This window comes from Octopus bimaculoides, chromosome 29 (genome assembly GCF_046866305.1).
Source record: "Octopus bimaculoides isolate indiv1 chromosome 29, ASM4686630v1, whole genome shotgun sequence".
In the NCBI taxonomy this organism is placed as follows: domain Eukaryota; kingdom Metazoa; phylum Mollusca; class Cephalopoda; order Octopoda; family Octopodidae; genus Octopus; species Octopus bimaculoides.
The window spans coordinates 15,154,240-15,172,219 of NC_142956.1; the positions used below are offsets into that span (position 1 = coordinate 15,154,240).

General features: G+C 37.9%; 2 long non-coding RNA genes across 4 annotated transcripts in view; both read right to left on the minus strand.

Annotated features, from left to right (window-relative positions):
• Positions 1-4,026, minus strand: part of LOC149130362 (uncharacterized) — a 253,238-nt gene extending 249,212 nt beyond the window's left edge. Inside the window, exons 1-2 of one of the 3 annotated variants that reach the window (XR_016239095.1) lie at positions 2,901-3,057; positions 246-393 (exon numbers count right to left, since the gene is read on the minus strand). This is a non-coding gene — a long non-coding RNA (uncharacterized LOC149130362). Of the gene's footprint in view, positions 1-245; positions 394-2,900 lie in introns of all 3 variants that reach the window. The other 2 variants (XR_016239094.1, XR_016239093.1) reach the window with 2 other exon arrangements.
• A 472-nt stretch (positions 4,027-4,498) lies between these two features.
• On the minus strand, positions 4,499-12,969 carry LOC149130365 (uncharacterized). The gene is made up of 2 exons (XR_016239098.1): positions 11,616-12,969; positions 4,499-4,654 (listed from the first exon to the last, which is right to left on the minus strand). It is a non-coding gene; the product is annotated as an uncharacterized LOC149130365 (long non-coding RNA).
• Positions 12,970-17,980: the final 5,011 nt, after the last annotated feature.

The window sequence follows — 17,980 nt, forward strand, 5'->3', positions numbered from 1 at the left end:
TCATGAATCGAGTAATGTGTGTATATATTATGAATCTAGTAATATATGTATGTGTATATATTGTGAATCTAGTATTGTGTGTATATATTATGAATCGAGTAATGTATATATTATGAATCGAGTAATGTATGTGTATATATTATGAATCTAGTGATGTATGTATGTGTATATATTATGAATCGAGTAATGTATGTATGTGTATATATTATGAATCTAGTGATGTGTGTATATAAGAGTGTGCCTACCTTTCCATGTCTTCCTCATCACCTCTTCTTCCACAGGCTCATGGGTTGGATAGGTTTGTCTGAAGCAGTGTTGTATAATCCGAGATCCCTCGTATCACTTACCCCTTTTTCACAGCACATGACAGAAACACTGCAACAACTTTGAAACCTGATTGAAAAAACATAAGCCAGTCTTTAAATGTACACTATACCGACTTATGGAATGGAAGAGAATATTCTATGTTGGGGTGGGTTTAACGTTTGAGGAGAAATTTGGTAATTTAATGAAACAATTCTAATCTAGCAAAAACGAAATATATTTTAATTAAAATGTATACATAGGCTCTTGCTAAGCTTTCTGACCAGAATAGCCTGGTACTTATTTTGTGTCTTTCATGAGGGTGTAAACAGACACACATATATCTGCAGTGGGACCGAATGGTTGGCAAGCAAACTTCTCTATCACGTAACCACACCTGTCAATGCTTCAAGAAAACCTTACTGTATTATTATTACTTCAATCATTTCGCTTGCATTCCGTACATTAGCCTATGCCCCACACCGGGTACTGGAGTGGAACCAGCAATGAGCCCCATTGTTAGTTAGGTGTTGCACTTCACAGAGGCCTGTTTCTTTTAGCATGTGACATAATAACTGAATAAATATATATATGTACAGTAATAGCTTAGTTGTATACTGTCAAGGGCTCACCAAGAGTGACAAAAAACAACACCCCAAAACCATCAGTTATTAGGCTCACCTAAAGTAACCTAGATTTTCACTTGGTGATAGTAGCACTGACTGTTGCTAATCTAGATCTATCAATAATTATTCAGTACAACAGTAATTATAAAAGCATATAAGATATACAACTAAGCTATCAGAGAACTGAATTAGTTATGAAGCTGCTGCAATTGATGAAATGGTTGACTAAACTGAAAGGTATAATGAATAAACATTCCAATTGGTCAAAACAACAGGGCCCCAAATGGTATGCACGAATAAAAGCTAACACGAGTCGAACAAAGAAAAATATATGCATTTCAAAGGTCAATAATTAAATTTAGATAAAAGAAAATTTGCTACAGATTCAATTCAAGATCACAGCTCAGGTGGGCATCTCATTTGAATTTTATAACTACTCAAGAATGTTGAGAAAAACCTATTACAGAAAGGGAGCACATAAGAAAATATATTAAGGTGTTGGCCAATCAAGTACAATTCCCTTAAGCATAATCTACATTAGCATTAAAGTGTGTAGGGGGGGGGGCTTTGGATAGGCCTAACCATTCAATAGTATAGCTCATATTCCTCCTCTTCAAATCATGAATATAATATGCCAATGTAGTAGAATTGGAGTATTTGGCATTCGAAAATGAGCTCATGTGGACCCGATATCTCCTTTTAAATTCAATAGTGCTGCCAATATATCCCCTAACCAAATTATTCTCCTCTCTAACTACTACATTTACAGAGATTTTTTTTTTTTTTTATTAAGCAAAAACCCCTTAAGAGGACATAAGTTTCGGGGTCCTTGCATATTTAATAAGGTCTGCATTTTCTCCTACAGAAGCATTCCTAAGCGCTGAATCATCAATGCCTGCCCCAGTGACACCTGAGCACTTCCAGCTGCAGTCCTATTTTTATTTTTGTTCTTTGGGGCATGAAAAGAGCACCATGCGAAAGTGGTCGATGCCAGTAGCCCCTGACTGGCTCCAGATGAAGGACAAGGAATAGAAAAGAGAAAGGAAACCAAGAACTCTAGAGAAAAGAACAGAGTGATACACAAATGCCCACACACCAGAATTACACTAATCAGTCTAGAATCCCCAACCAAACATAAAGCCCAGTAACTCCAACAACAGAATATCCACCAATTGATTACACAAACACAATATAAAACATCTACAGGATTTTTAACATTGGACAAATGCAGCGATTGAAGAGAGAATAAACAAGTTTTTATAGTCAGAGAAGAAGAGACATTGAAAGTTCCAAGTAGGCAATGTGTTATTACTGATTGAAAAAGCTACAAAAAAAAAAAAAGGACACATTGGGGACAGAGATAGATTATTATGGACATTTGTCACCTGTGGTGGATTTATGAAACAGTAGATGCACAGTTTACTTAATAGAATGATAAGCTTGATGCCAGACACATTTAAATGATACTACTCGGAAGTGATGTTCAGTAGTAGCCATTACATCCTCATATTCATTCGTTCTATGTTTTTACCCCCACTTGTCTGTACGAGATGTAATGGGCGATAAATGACATTTCATTGCTCCTTCGGTTCGTTGGAGCAAAGTTTTCTTTCCAAAAGTATTTATTACATTTGCAAAATTGTAATGTTGCCAATGAATGTCAATATACATACGTATATATGGCCGGGTGTTCACATTAAACCAAAAATTAAGGCTCTTGTGTCAATTTGTTCGTGTAAAACGCATTATACATACGTATATATGGCCGGGTGTTCACATTAAACCAAAAATTAAGACTCTTGTGTCAATTTGTTCGTGTAAAACGCATTATACATACGTATATATGGCCGGGTGTTCACATTAAACCAAAAATTAAGACTCTTGTGTCAATTTGTTCGTGTAAAACGCATTAAAAGGCGACGGTAAAAGACAATGGGTATAAAAAGAAAAAAGATTCTATTCTTTACCTACCTTGTTGCAGCCTTAATTCTTAATCCTTCCTCGGCTTCAATTACGTGACTTCAATCAGAGAGGGTCGATTCTGGAATGGCTTTACATGTATCAATTACATACATCGATTCGTAAACACTCAATCAGTAAAGCTAGCTGTATTTCTTCAGCCGCAGGTATTTCGTACGAAATGTTTGTTTATTTTGTTTTTTTTTTAATTAATTAATTATTATTTATTTAATTAATTTCGTCTTTGAGAATTAGGAGTATTTAGGAGGGTTAGGAGTAGGAGGGGGACTGGAGTAGGAGGAAAAATGATGAGGCGAGGTAAAAACCCGCCAGGGTCAATGGTCCGGCGATGAAAGAAGTGAAAGAGGAAGGGGGGCGCGAACCCAGGCAGCCTAGACCACCTGTCGCGCCCCAACGCCCCTTCCACCTCTAGCACCACTGTTCCATCTTACTGGCGGCAATTTTATAAGTGAAAATTAGGATTTATAAACCTAACTTTTCCCAGAATTCAATAAAAAAAAAAAAAAAATAATAATCCCGGCACGTATCGAATTCACTGTCTACAGGTTGACAGTTTTGTCTCCAGCGTCGTTACCCACACGACCATCAAGACAGCTTTGTAATTGTATGTAAAGATGAGATATTTAAAGCTATCCAAGCAAAATTGAATTATAAAAACAACTTTGATGATCTCTATTTTTTATTTACTTTACGGGGATGAAGGTTCAACATGCAGCTAAGTGATCAAGTTTGAGATCCTGGGCCCTGATATGAGAAGTATACTTCCAAAACAAAACAAATTTCGTCTTAGCAAAAATTGAACTCTAACCCCAGAGTATTCAAAGTTGATAGCACTCAGGTCTTTACCCACAAGACCGTCAAGACAAATACGAAATAAGACTCAATTAAAACTGAAATAGTTAAAACCTCAACAAACCCAAAAAAAAAGCTTCTTTCTTTCTTTCACCTTTCTGTGTATGTCAGTCCCTGTGAGATAAAAAATAAAGTGAAAAATTTAGTGTAGGTCCTGGGTGATATTGAACACTGCCCAGAATGTTATTCGTGTCTACACATGCCTTTACGCACAAGACCACCATGTTGAACCTTCACCCCACTTGCCCCACCTGGTGGGGCCCCCGTAAAGTAAATAAAAAATAGAGATGATCAAAGTTGTTTTTATAATTCAATTTTGCTTGGATAGCTTTAAATATCTTATCTTTACATACAATTACAAAGCTGTCTTGATGGTCGTGTGGGTAACGACGCTGGAGACAAAACTGTAAACGTGTAGACAGTGAGTTCGATACGTTCCGGGATTTTTTTTTTTTCCGGGTTTTGACACTTTAGCGACATCAAATCTCGAAAATTTTCTGGGGGAACTGATGTCACTAAAGTGTCAAAACTAAAAAAAATTTTGACACTTTAGCGACATCAGTTCCCCAGATTTTCTCCAGAAAATTTTCGAGATTTGATGTCGCTAAAGTTTCAAAACCCGGAAAAAATTTTGAGGAGGGGGCATTATAATGGCGTCGTTTTTTTTTGTTTTTTAACTTACTCTTCCGGTATTTTTCGATTTTCTGGTTATCGGAAAGACACCGGGATTCCTACACATTTTTTATTATTGTTATTTTTTATTATTGTTATTTTTTATTTCCAGGTAATTAAATAATATTTTTAATTGCGATGATTAAATAAATATCACATTTTGGAACCATTGGGTCTTGTCGCGTTGGTTTCAAGGGAGGTGACTCTCCGCATTTTCCATTCTGTTTGGTGGTCAAGAGACAAAAAAAATAAATAAAATAAAAATACAGAGGCATTGAATTTAAGAAGACCGGATTTCGAATCCTGGCTTTGTCAGCTTTGTCGAACGAATCAAACTTAATAAATTATCGAAAAGAAAATAAAATGTCTGGTCCTGGGGGTGTAAACAAGTGATGGCGGATACAAATACTGACTGAAACCGGTCAAAGAAATAAGACAGAGAAAGAAATAAAGACCGTAAGGAGTGGATTTGGTAGGCGGAAACTGAAAGAAGCCCGTCGTATATATGTATGTGTGTGTATATGTTTGTGTCTGTTTGTCCCCACACCATCGCTTGACAACCGATGCTGGTGTGTTTACGTCAACGTAAATTAGCGGTTTCGACACAAGAGACCAAGAGAATAAGAACTAGACTAACAAAGAATAAGTCCTGGGGTCGATTTGACCGACTATAAAGGCGGTGCTCCAGCAAGGCCGCAGTCAAAATGACTGAAACAAGTAAAAGAGTAATTTTAACGTGTTCCTACCGCCATTACTATGACATATCAACAACAAACCCCAGCGCCATCTATCTCTAACGTCTCTATTTTACTCTGGCTTCTCCGAGTTACTTCCCTTTGTTTCTCGGCGATCAGAATCTTTAATTTCGCTGGACAAATGCGTTTTAGCTTCTAAGATCCTTCTGGGACCGATTATTAATTAAAAGACGAACATTGAGGGGTTAATATAATTAACCACCCCCGGCTCGTGCGTATAATTGATGGGATTACGGACTTTATTATTATTTTTGAAGGCAGAATCGTTAGCACGCCGGGCGAAATGCTTAACGGTGTTCAGTCCGTCTTTACGTTCTGAGTTCAAATTCCGCCGATGTCGACTGTTCCTTTCAACCTATAAGGGGCGATGAATTAAAACGCTACGGGGTCAACGTAATCGACTAGTCCCCTCCCTCAAAATATATGTATATATATATATGTTTGTGTGTTTGTGTGTCTGTGTTTGTCCCCCCACCATCGCTTGACAACCGATGCTGGTGTGTTTACGTTCCCGTAACTTAGTGGTTTCGGCAAAAGAGACCGATAAAATAAGTATTAGGTTTCTAAAGAATAAGTCCTGGGGTCGATTTGCTCGACTATAAAGGCGGTGCTCCAGCATGGCCGCAGTCAAATGAAAGTAAAGAGAGCTGGCGAAATGTTTGGCAGCCGTTCGTTTGTCTTTATGTTTCGAGTTCAATTTCCACAGAGGTCGATAAAATAGGTGCCAGTTGACCACTGGAGTCCATGTAATCAACTAGGGCACTATCACGCTATTAGATGTCAGAAGTGAAAGTAGTCGCTGTCTGTCTGCCTGTCTGCCTGCATGCCTGTTGCTGCTCTGTCAGCCTGCTTGCCTGTCTGCCTGCATGCCTGCTGCTGGCCTGTCTGCCTGCTTGCCTGCTGAGCTATCTGTGTGTCCGTCTGTCTGTCTGTCTGCTGGTTTGAGTTGATACTTTGGCTTACTTACTGATATCTATCTACTATGTATCTATCTATCAATTATTAGAAAACACAAATTTAATATAAAAACATATTTCCTGAAATTGCAAATTATTTAAAATATAAAAATATAATTTTCAACAGAGAGAATTTATCAAAATAGAAAACAAATGAAGTTTGAAGTTAAGTTTAAAAATAAATGTGATACTTATGCTCCGTAGATACTTATACTCTGTAATGTTTCAAACGCATGGATATAGGTGTCGAATTTGTTCCAATAACTTCTGGAAGATCTCGTCCTTGAATTCGTAACGCCACATGAATTCTATTAGATGTGTTTGCAGCAAATTCCGGGTTGTCCCATTTTCTCTTTTGTTCTGGTTCTTGGCATGTTTCCATAGGCATTCGATGTGATTTGTTGTGGCAAATGTAACCGGATCAACAAAATTTATTGAATGGTTCACGGTTAAATGTCTATATCCTAGCGTGTTTAGTGTATTATATGAACGCCAGAGGTCAGAAATTATTGTTGTTCCTGGTAAAATCCGCTCTTGTATAATTTCTAAAAGGGTATCAGATGATCGATCTTCTACCGCAACTAAAAAACATCTTCTCGTATCTCTTTCTAACGCACCAAACACCCACTGCGTTTTAACCCGATGGCCAACATTATATTTTCTTCTAACAAACGCACTTTCATCTATCTCTACTATTCGGTTTGGTCCGCCTAACTTAATATTTTGCGCAATATAATACTCTGCACATACATCACGGCAGTAATTCCTCCAATCTGTTACAGCTACATTTGCTATACGACATTCCTGGCCTAAATTCTTAGCTAAATCTCCCTTAGCCCAATAATATAATATATCTATAATCTGCTCGCTTTTCAGTTTGCTATTATCTAGAAATGTTCCCTTTCTAATGGAAATCAGTTTTCTACAAGGCCTTCCACATGACCATATCATGCCATCGGACAAATTGTTTTTGGCCACTTCCCTCATGCTAGCTCCACAAGAGGGACATATTTTTTCAGTATTTAACAATCCGTATGTCTTGAGCCAGTGAATACTAGCTGCTGTTGTTGCGGTGGCGATGGCAATGTCGCGGTGATTAATTCCATTTGCACTGGGATATGTAGAAGTCATCGTGAAAAACCTGCAACTAATTTGTTCTCGTGTAGATTTCAATTTGAATTACGCGCGCTTTTGGGTGGGTATGATGGGTATATGTGATTTATTTTTAAAAAACAATAATGAATAATGCAAAAATACATTTATTCATAAAGTTTTAACTGAACATGGAATGAAATATATTTATTTATAAACTTTAAACTGAACTTCATTTGTTTAAATTCTCGTCCACCTTACCTTCGCTTGTTTAAATTCTACGGAATTCTACGGAATTCTACAAGAATTAAGAATTCTACAAGAATTACCCATCATACCCACCAACGAACACCCAAAAGCGCGCGTAATTCAAATTGAAATCTACACGAGAACAAATTAGTTGCAGGTTTTTCACGATGACTTCTACATATCCCAGTGCAAATGGAATTAATCACCGCGACATTGCCATCGCCACCGCAACAACAGCAGCTAGTATTCACTGGCTCAAGACATACGGATTGTTAAATACTGAAAAAATATGTCCCTCTTGTGGAGCTAGCATGAGGGAAGTGGCCAAAAACAATTTGTCCGATGGCATGATATGGTCATGTGGAAGGCCTTGTAGAAAACTGATTTCCATTAGAAAGGGAACATTTCTAGATAATAGCAAACTGAAAAGCGAGCAGATTATAGATATATTATATTATTGGGCTAAGGGAGATTTAGCTAAGAATTTAGGCCAGGAATGTCGTATAGCAAATGTAGCTGTAACAGATTGGAGGAATTACTGCCGTGATGTATGTGCAGAGTATTATATTGCGCAAAATATTAAGTTAGGCGGACCAAACCGAATAGTAGAGATAGATGAAAGTGCGTTTGTTAGAAGAAAATATAATGTTGGCCATCGGGTTAAAACGCAGTGGGTGTTTGGTGCGTTAGAAAGAGATACGAGAAGATGTTTTTTAGTTGCGGTAGAAGATCGATCATCTGATACCCTTTTAGAAATTATACAAGAGCGGATTTTACCAGGAACAACAATAATTTCTGACCTCTGGCGTTCATATAATACACTAAACACGCTAGGATATAGACATTTAACCGTGAACCATTCAATAAATTTTGTTGATCCGGTTACATTTGCCACAACAAATCACATCGAATGCCTATGGAAACATGCCAAGAACCAGAACAAAAGAGAAAATGGGACAACCCGGAATTTGCTGCAAACACATCTAATAGAATTCATGTGGCGTTACGAATTCAAGGACGAGATCTTCCAGAAGTTATTGGAACAAATTCGACACCTATATCCATGCGTTTGAAACATTACAGAGTATAAGTATCTACGGAGCATAAGTATCACATTTATTTTTAAACTTAACTTCAAACTTCATTTGTTTTCTATTTTGATAAATTCTCTCTGTTGAAAATTATATTTTTATATTTTAAATAATTTGCAATTTCAGGAAATATGTTTTTATATTAAATTTGTGTTTTCTAATAATTGATAGATAGATACATAGTAGATAGATATCAGTAAGTAAGCCAAAGTATCAACTCAAACCAGCAGACAGACAGACAGACGGACACACAGATAGCTCAGCAGGCAAGCAGGCAGACAGGCCAGCAGCAGGCATGCAGGCAGACAGGCAAGCAGGCTGACAGACCAGCAACAGGCATGCATGCAGACAGGCAGACAGACAGCGACTACTTTCACTTCTGACATCTAATAGCGTGATAGTGCCTCAACTAGTCCAACATTTTGGGGGTTCTACCCCCACAAGCCACATTCCTAGCGCTCCCCACCCCCATCTAACCATTACAAACATGCATACAATTCGTATAAATTAATTAAAGAAACTGTCCCTGCCAGATGACCACACAGACCTATTATGGGGCCAACTGACCCCATAATGGTTTCTGTCAAATGATGTAAGATTAAAAGAAATAAAAGAAAAAATTCCTCAGGTTGATTCATTTGGTTGTAGAATTCTTCAAGGTGGTACTCCAGCATGGCCACGGGCTCGTAAATACAGATTTCTAAGTGTCCGGAGATGCCCGTTCGTGGAATTGCAGTCTAACTTTCGGCTAATTACTCTTAATTGATTTAATTAATTCATTAAAATATATGTTCAGTAATTAAGATTTAATCAAAGATTAAATAATTTAATGAGTAACAATATTATTATAGGTTGTGTGTGAGTAAAAGATGGGATGGTCACAACTGGAACGTCTGACTGGATCTGGACTGACCTGGGGTTAAACAACAACTATAGCCACTAATACTAATTACTATACTATACATTAAGATAATGTAGTCCTAGGTACACTATGCCTGAATAAAAGATGGGGATGGTCACAGACGGAACATATTCGATCATTGGTCTGTCAGGATCAGGACTGACCTGGGGTTAAACAACAATAATTAATTAAAGAATACAATAAATTAATGAAATGAATCTTTCTGTTTCATCACTGTGTACTTTAAATTAATTAAAATATTTCCCTTAATTATAATTACACCAATCTTCACCATTTGGCCTCAGTTCAGTGACCTGGTAACATTTCTAGCATCCTGGACAAAATGCTTGGCTGCAGCCATGCTGGAGCACCACATTCAAAGGTTGAACCATTCAAGTCGAACCTGGCAGTGTTTTATTTTTAAAGTTCAGTTCTTATTCTATCAGTTTTCTTCTGCCAAACCATTAAGTGATGGGGCTATAAACACACCAACACCGGCTGTGAAGTGGTGGCGGAGGACAAACACAGATACAAGGAGAAATCGCAAAGAGAATCTGGAACTCGACTGAGGAAAGAAAACTCCGAATGACCCATCCTTGTTTTCTTTGTATCATCTCTCTGGATGTTTTGTTGTCCCTTTTTTGTATTTTAAATATATATATATAATAATACAAAGAATATGTATGTATGTATACACACATATATGTACATACTTACATCTACATGTGTATATAGATGCATATCAGGGTACAGGACGTTAGAACAATGAACTACAGACAACGGAACGAACACATAGGAAAACAGAAAGCCACTTGGAATTAATCCTTCGTCAGCTGCCTCTATTCTAACTAGACGTTTCAAAGATATGGAGCCTGGTGTAGCCATCTGGTTTCACCAGTCCTCAGTCAAACCGTCCAACCCATGCTAGCATGGAAAGTGGACGTTAAACGACGACGATGATGATTCACAAAAAGTATGGGGGTTTAGTTTACAGGTGATTTAAATGATTAGGTACACTAGATAAGTACTGTAACGGATTACTGAGACTCCAGGGTTATAGCTAGGACAGTAGTTATGGAGTCATTGCAGATTTCCAATGCAGCGGATACATAACTTTTAAACCGGACACTAAACATTAAGGCAAGGCAAACATTTCAAGTAATACATTATTATTACAAGAAGAAATTAAAAATCTATATAAGATACAAATAAGGAACTAATTTTATTCTCAAATGCAGGATAAACTATCCATAAACTATCCATGTAAACAGCAAATGGATGCATTAGTTTAACGCTCGGGAATAGAGAAAGTCTTTGACGTTTCGAGCCTACGCTCTTCAACTAATATATATATATATATATATATGCATACACATACAAACACCACAGGCTTTTTTCAGTGTCCGTCAACCAAATCCACTCACAAGGCTTTGGTTGGCCGAGGGCTATAGTAGAAGACACTTGCCCAAGGTGGCATGCAGTGGGACTGAACCCAGGACCATGTGGTTGGTCAGCAGGCTACTTACCACACAGCCACTCCTGTGCCTATATACATATGTGTGTAGTTTATAGATTGGAGACAGGTAGTCTCAACATAGAATACCCTTCGTAGTACTCAAGAGATTTCAACTTGAGCAGGAAGACGAGTAAATGTAAGGAGAAGCAAGTTAGACATGTTGGTATACAAAAAATATACACATGTATGCACATAAAAAGGTCCAAATTACACAGAATATAAATGGTATCAGGAATTAAAGGGGTTGAATAAGAGCTTTGGGAATCCAGCAGTTGTTTGGGTGGGTGGAGGGGCTTGGTGGTCCAAAATAATGATTGTAACTTCATTCCATCATTGGGTAACACCAGCCTCTGTCTTCAGGGAAGAATTTTACATTTGGGGTGTTGACAGAATGCACTGTGCTTTTTTAACAACAAGGGGCCACAAAGAGGGGACAAACAAAGCATGTGGGGACATATAACATATGAAAAATGAATTTATACAAATGAGGATGAGACGGCCACCCTGGCTCCACTGCAGGGTGGTTATGTCTTTACAATTAATTTCATCGTTTATTGTCTATTTACAATTATATCCTTTTTTTTTTTCAAACAATTTTTTTCTCAATAAATTTTTTACTTACCATTTGATTGCCATGTTGTATTTCATCGTATACTGGGGGGGACGAGGTTCATTTTTCCCCTCTGGCCCCAATGGGGTTTACTTCCAATGGAAACAATTCTTTATCTGATGATGATGATGACGACTGAGGAGACAACCCATCAAGGAGTGGGGCGACTCCTTTACTGAAACTGAAAAGAAAAATGAGAAGCAACCCCCCCCCCAAAAAAAAGTACTTTTTACAAATAAATAAAAGTGACAGGTGGTGGTGGGAATAAGGGACAGCAGGGGAGACCCTAATATGTCTCCCTTCCCCTGTCTGGAAAATTTTGCCAGAAGAGAAATTTATCATAAGACAATTCATTGTGACCATATTATCTTTTATTTGTTTTGGTTCATTAGACTGTGGCCCTGCTGGAGCAGCGCCTTTAGTTGAACGAAGCGACCCCAGGAGTTATTCTTTGTAAGCCTAGTACTTGTTCTATCAGTCTCTTTTGCCGAAACGCTAAGTTGCGGGGATGCAAACACACCAACATCGGTTGTCAAGCGATGGTGGAGGGACAAACAGACACGCATATATATATATATATATATATATACATACATACACAACAGGCTTCATTCAGTTTCCATCAACCAAATCCACTCACAAGGCTTTGGTCGGCTTAAGGCTATAGCAGAAGACTCATGCCCAAGGTGCCATGCAGTGGGACTGAACCTGGAAGCATGAGGTTGGAAAGCAAGCTTCTTACCACACAGCCACTCCTATATGATATATATATATATATATATATATATATATATACGACGGGCTTCTTTCAGTTTCCGTCTACCAAACCCACTCACAAGGCTTTGGTCGGCCTAAGGCTATAGTAGAAGACACTTGCCCAAAGTGCCACGCAGTGGGACTGAACCCGGGACCATGTGGTTGGTATGTGCAAGCTTTTTACCACACAGCCACACCTGCGCCTCTATCAACATTTAAAGAAAAGAAAACTACAAAAGCTCTTACGAAAGCATTAATTAAGAAAGTCTTTATGAATAAATATAAAAAAAACCTGATGGGATCCTTCAAACAAAAATTTCTTTTGATGAATTTTTCTTCGGCAAAATTTCTCACAAATTCCCCTTTGTAGGAAAGACCAAAAAAAAAAAAGGAAAACCCTTGTTTTGTTTGCCACTAAATGTATTTATTGCACATTAACCGGCCTAACCCACAACAGCAACGGTGTCCGGCTGCCAGTGGGAGCATACTAAAATGCAGACTGTTCATAAATTTTTTTTGTTTATTGTTTCTCGCATAAAATTGTTTTCCAAGAGTATTTGATCCGACACATACATGAAGACATACACACACACACACACACACACACACACACACAGTAAGAAACACACACATATATATATATTTAAATATATATTAATTTTTATATATATATTTATTTATATATATATCATTTATATATATATTTATTTATATATATATCATTTATATATATATTTATTTATATATATTAATTTATATATATATATTTATTTATATATATATAATTATTAATCTATATATTTATTTATATATATATATTTATTTATATATATATATTTAGTTATACATATATATTTATTTGTACATATATTTATTTATATACATTGATTTATATATATTTATTTATTTATATGTTTATATATTTATTTATTTATATATATTCATTTGTATATATATTTATTTATATATATGCATTTATTTATATTTCGTATGTGTATTTCGTGTGCAAGATTCTTGATGTGGATACGTGTGTTGAAAGAAATACAATTAAACCTTGGGAGAGGCATTATGCCGGTAATAAACACAAGCACTGGTTCAGTCCTTTATTAATTTATATAGTTTTTTGTTAAATTATTTCATTGCACTCTTGCAATCTCTTCAGTAACTTGTCTCTCCACTTCCATTTATTTTGAATATATGATCTGGCGTTGTTTCGAAACTGTTTGGTATGAGCATGTGAGTGTGTGCAAGCTCGTATGTGTGCACGCACTTATGTGTTCGTGCTTATATGCAAGTATGTGCGTCCATATGTGTGTTTGTAACAATTTCGTTTATATCAGATCAGAGACTTTTCAATTAATTTATTTACGTTCATATTCCGCATCATATGTGTGAACACATGCAACCATGGGCAATTGTAAGGCCCTCATCTACGTGTATTTGGTGTTTAAAATTGGTTGCGTTTCAGTTATGAGGACCGACTCCTGTATTTGTCGCAACGATGCGTCACCGGGGTGTCTAGACAGGATTTCTATGCTAATTCTGTCCAGTACACCACCATGTTGTTCTTTGGCATGCTGGTAGAGCACCGAGGTTTGTTTTTGATTATTATAGTCCCTCCAATGTACGTTTACCCGCTCAGCCAAACTTCTTGCCGTTTCACCTATGTACGTCGTGTTTCTGTTTTTACACTCACCATCCATACAGCTTATTTTGTAGACTACATTTCTGGCTTTGCAGTTGGCACCAGGACTATTTTTGCACACAATGCAACTCTCCTCAACACACCTTGTTCTTCTGAAGGGATATGTTTTACATATTATTGATCTAATTGATCTCCCTGGTTTTTCTATAACGTTTATCCTCAACTTGGTACATTTGAGGATTTTTCGAAATCTGCGGACCAGTTCTCCGTGTGGCGTGGCGTCCACAAACATTACTCCCTGGAACTTGTCGGTATTGTACCACGTGGTCTTTTTGTTTGTTTTGTCACTAATCCTTTGTAGTCTATTCCACTGTTTGTTACGGTATCTAGGTTGTGTTCCATTTGTATCTTTGACAACAATCTCCTCAAATTTCTTGTTAGCTCCTCTGTATACCCGGATTCTATCTTTCTGGCTGTATCCCGAAAATTGCATGCGATGCATGAAGTCTTGAATATGTTTTTGCCCCTCCCATGGACTGCACAGGGGGGATATGTTTTTCATTACTCTAACTAAATCGGCTATTAATATATTGATTTACACATTGTGTGATAGAGCCAAATTCTTATGGATAACATACTTTGAAGATATAGGTGTCATATAATGTGAGTGGAGGATTTGAACTTTGTCATTAATTGTTTCTAGCCAAAGTTCTGGGAGTCTCATGTTTAGGTGTCTTTTTGGGTAATCTATTGTTACCTTGATGCTCTGGTGTATTGTATTAGCTATATTCTGGATGTTTTCCATCACGATCTTCTCGTTCTCTTCAGTCTGAATGTTTGATTGTGTTTTGACTACGATGTTAATGTCATCCACATATCTTCCGTATAGTTTGAGTGTTCTTCGAGAGTTGTTTTCAGCTTTTTGTCCCACCAGGTCATGAATAGGCTTGCCATGTCTCCGGCCACACTGACACCAATAGCCGCTCCCTGGACCTGCATGTATAGTTTTTCATTGAATTTAACTATATGGTTCTGCAGGGTGGTCTTCAGACTTGCACCTACAGCATGTGTAACCATTTTTCGTGTTTGGATATTATCCTCTGGGTCGTGGGTGGGTGTATTCCATCCCTTCCAACGCTCTGCGGTGGTTTTTCTAGCAGCTGATGTGATCATAGGTGGTCTACCTCGTCCTGACCTGGTGGGGCAGAATCTAGTTAGGCCGTGGTGATCTAAGTATTCATTATTATAAACGAGCTTTAGGAGGAGGCCTAGTTCCCTCGTGTTCACTTCACTTTCCGAAATAATTTCAACACATCTCTCTACGGTAAAGTCAATGTCAATGGATGGATAGAGAGATACTACATCCATACTGCCTATAATACAATCTGTCAGGTCATGGGAGCAGTTACATTCATTGACTCTGCTGAGGAGGTCCTCAGTGCTTTCACAAACATCAGGAGACATCTCGATGTGTGGTCTTAATATCTGTGAGAGGAAGAATGACAGCCTATAATTGCTGGCAATATTGGCACCACAAATCGGTCGACGTGGGGGTCCCATGATAGGGTCTGCAATGGGTTTATGGTCTTTTCGTAACCCATAGAGTGTAGGAATGTCGTTGTTGGATGATGCGAAGTTCTGTGCTGGGCGTCTCTTAGGTTGGAGTATGTTACACCACATTCCCATGTGTGCATTGAGAATTTTCTCTACTTTTTCATATTCTTGCGGTGTAACTTCTCTATCTTCTATATGCTTTTGCATCGTATGGGTGTAGTTTTGCAGGCTGTCTACCGATATCCTGCCTGATTTGTCTGTAGGGAGGCATAGTATCTCATTGTTTCTAACTCTATGTTTTAGTTTGCGTATGCCCATTGCAGCTACTGTACCGAGTTGGTGGGCCTCTACTTCGTTTTGTGTTGGTGCAGTTGCTATATAACGTGTTAATGTTTTCTTGAGTCTGATTCTAGCTAAAGAGATCATGGCTTCTGTTTTATCATCTGTGTAAGGCGAGATGCATACTCCTTTGTTGAAAGGTGAACCCGTTGGATAGATGCGGGTCATATCATAGGATTTGTCAATTGGGTTATAAAAGAGATTTTCTAAGGTGTTGTTGTTGCCATTGTATGTGTGGCTGCTGTCGCTGTTGTTATTGTGACGGACGTTGTTCCTGGTGTGTACGGTGCTGTTCGTGTGGTTGTTGCTGATGGTGGTAGTGTAATCATTATTGTTGGTGGTGGTGGCGGTGTAGTTATTGTTGATTTCATTGTGAATATTATGCGTATTACTGTCGTGGTGGTTTCTTACAACTGAGTTGTTGTTGTAGTGGTGTCCTAATCTCCATCTAATCTTAGTAAATGTTTTTTTCAATCTCAGATAGACAATTGATCTTACTGACCTTGTTATACACTGCATATTTCGGTGGTAATCCTACGGCACACGCTTCATTTTCATCCAGTAGTACTGAGCCATACATTCCAGGTGTGTGACTATTTTCGTTTGCGATGTCACTGTATATCTCCGGTAGTTCGCAGTCCGACATCAGAATCCCGTTGATGTTATTTGGGTATCTGTCTTTGTTTCCTGTCTCACCCATTTCAATTTGTTGCTGAAGTGTTTGTTACAGGCTCGGTTTATATAGTTATATTCCTGATGGATGATATCTGCGAGTTTTAACTCCTCATACGGTGTTATCATGTTCTTGAGGTTTTATTGTAAGAACCTTTTTCTCTTTTGGTACTGGCTAATTTCTTTGTATATTCTCTTTGATGTTGACCAGTTGTGTGTGTCTTAGTCAGCCTGCTTGGCCCTCTGTGAGCCTCAGTCTTCTTACAGCCGAGTTGATGGCATTCGTGTATAACTTGGAAGTGATGCATTTTTTAATAAAGTAGAGCTGTCTGGTTGTTATTTTGATTTTTAGACAGCAGAACACAGTGTCTTTCAATGAAATAATTTAACAAAAAACTATATAAATTAATAAAGGACTGAACCAGTGCGTGTGTTTATTACCGGCTTAATGCCTCTCCCAAGGTTTAATTGTATTTCTTTCAACACACGTATCCACATCAAGAATCTTGCACACGAAATATATATTTATTTATACATATATATATATAAATAAATATATATATATGAATAAATAAATATAAATTTCATGTTCATGTTGCTAAATTGTGAATGGAATGCAGGCGACTGACCGGTTGGATTCTTAGGACTTTTAGAACAAGAGATCAGGAAACCATGATGGTGCTCTGGAAGACACTTGTTCTAAGCCACTTTGACTATTGCTCTTAGCTATGGTCACCAACCTGTGTCAAATTAATCTCAGAACTTGAGGCAATCCAACGAAGCTACACGAAGAAGATAGCCTCTATGCAGCATATAGGCTATTGGGAAAGACTCATTCCTTAGAACGTAGACGAGAAAGATATGCCATAATATACATGTGGAAGATCCTCGAAGGAATTGTCCCAAACTTTGGCATCGAAAGTTACACAAATAAAAGAACTGGACGCCATTGCATAGTGCCAAGCACTCCAAATCTGCCATCAAGATGTAGGACAAGATACTGCAATAGCCTGGGCTTCAAAGGTCCACAGCTCTTCAATGTCTTCCCGAAGGACCTGCATGCGGTAGATGTAGGTGTCTTCAAGACGAGGCTGGACCTCTTCCTGTCAGGTGTCCCAGATGAACCAACTTCATGGCAGGAGGCGCAGATGAGAGCAGCTGCATCAAACTCTCTCATGCACCAAATGTCAATTCCTGAAGTAAAATTGTGTAGCAACACCAAGTGGCGGTGCCCCAGCATGGCCACAGCTCATGAGCTGAAACTAGATAAAATGAAATATATCATCATCATCGTTTAACGTCCGCTTTCCATGCTAGCATGGGTTGGACGATTTGACTGGACTGGTGAAACCGGATGGCAACACCAGGCTCCAATCTAAATTTGGCAGAGTTTCTACAGCTGGATGCCCTT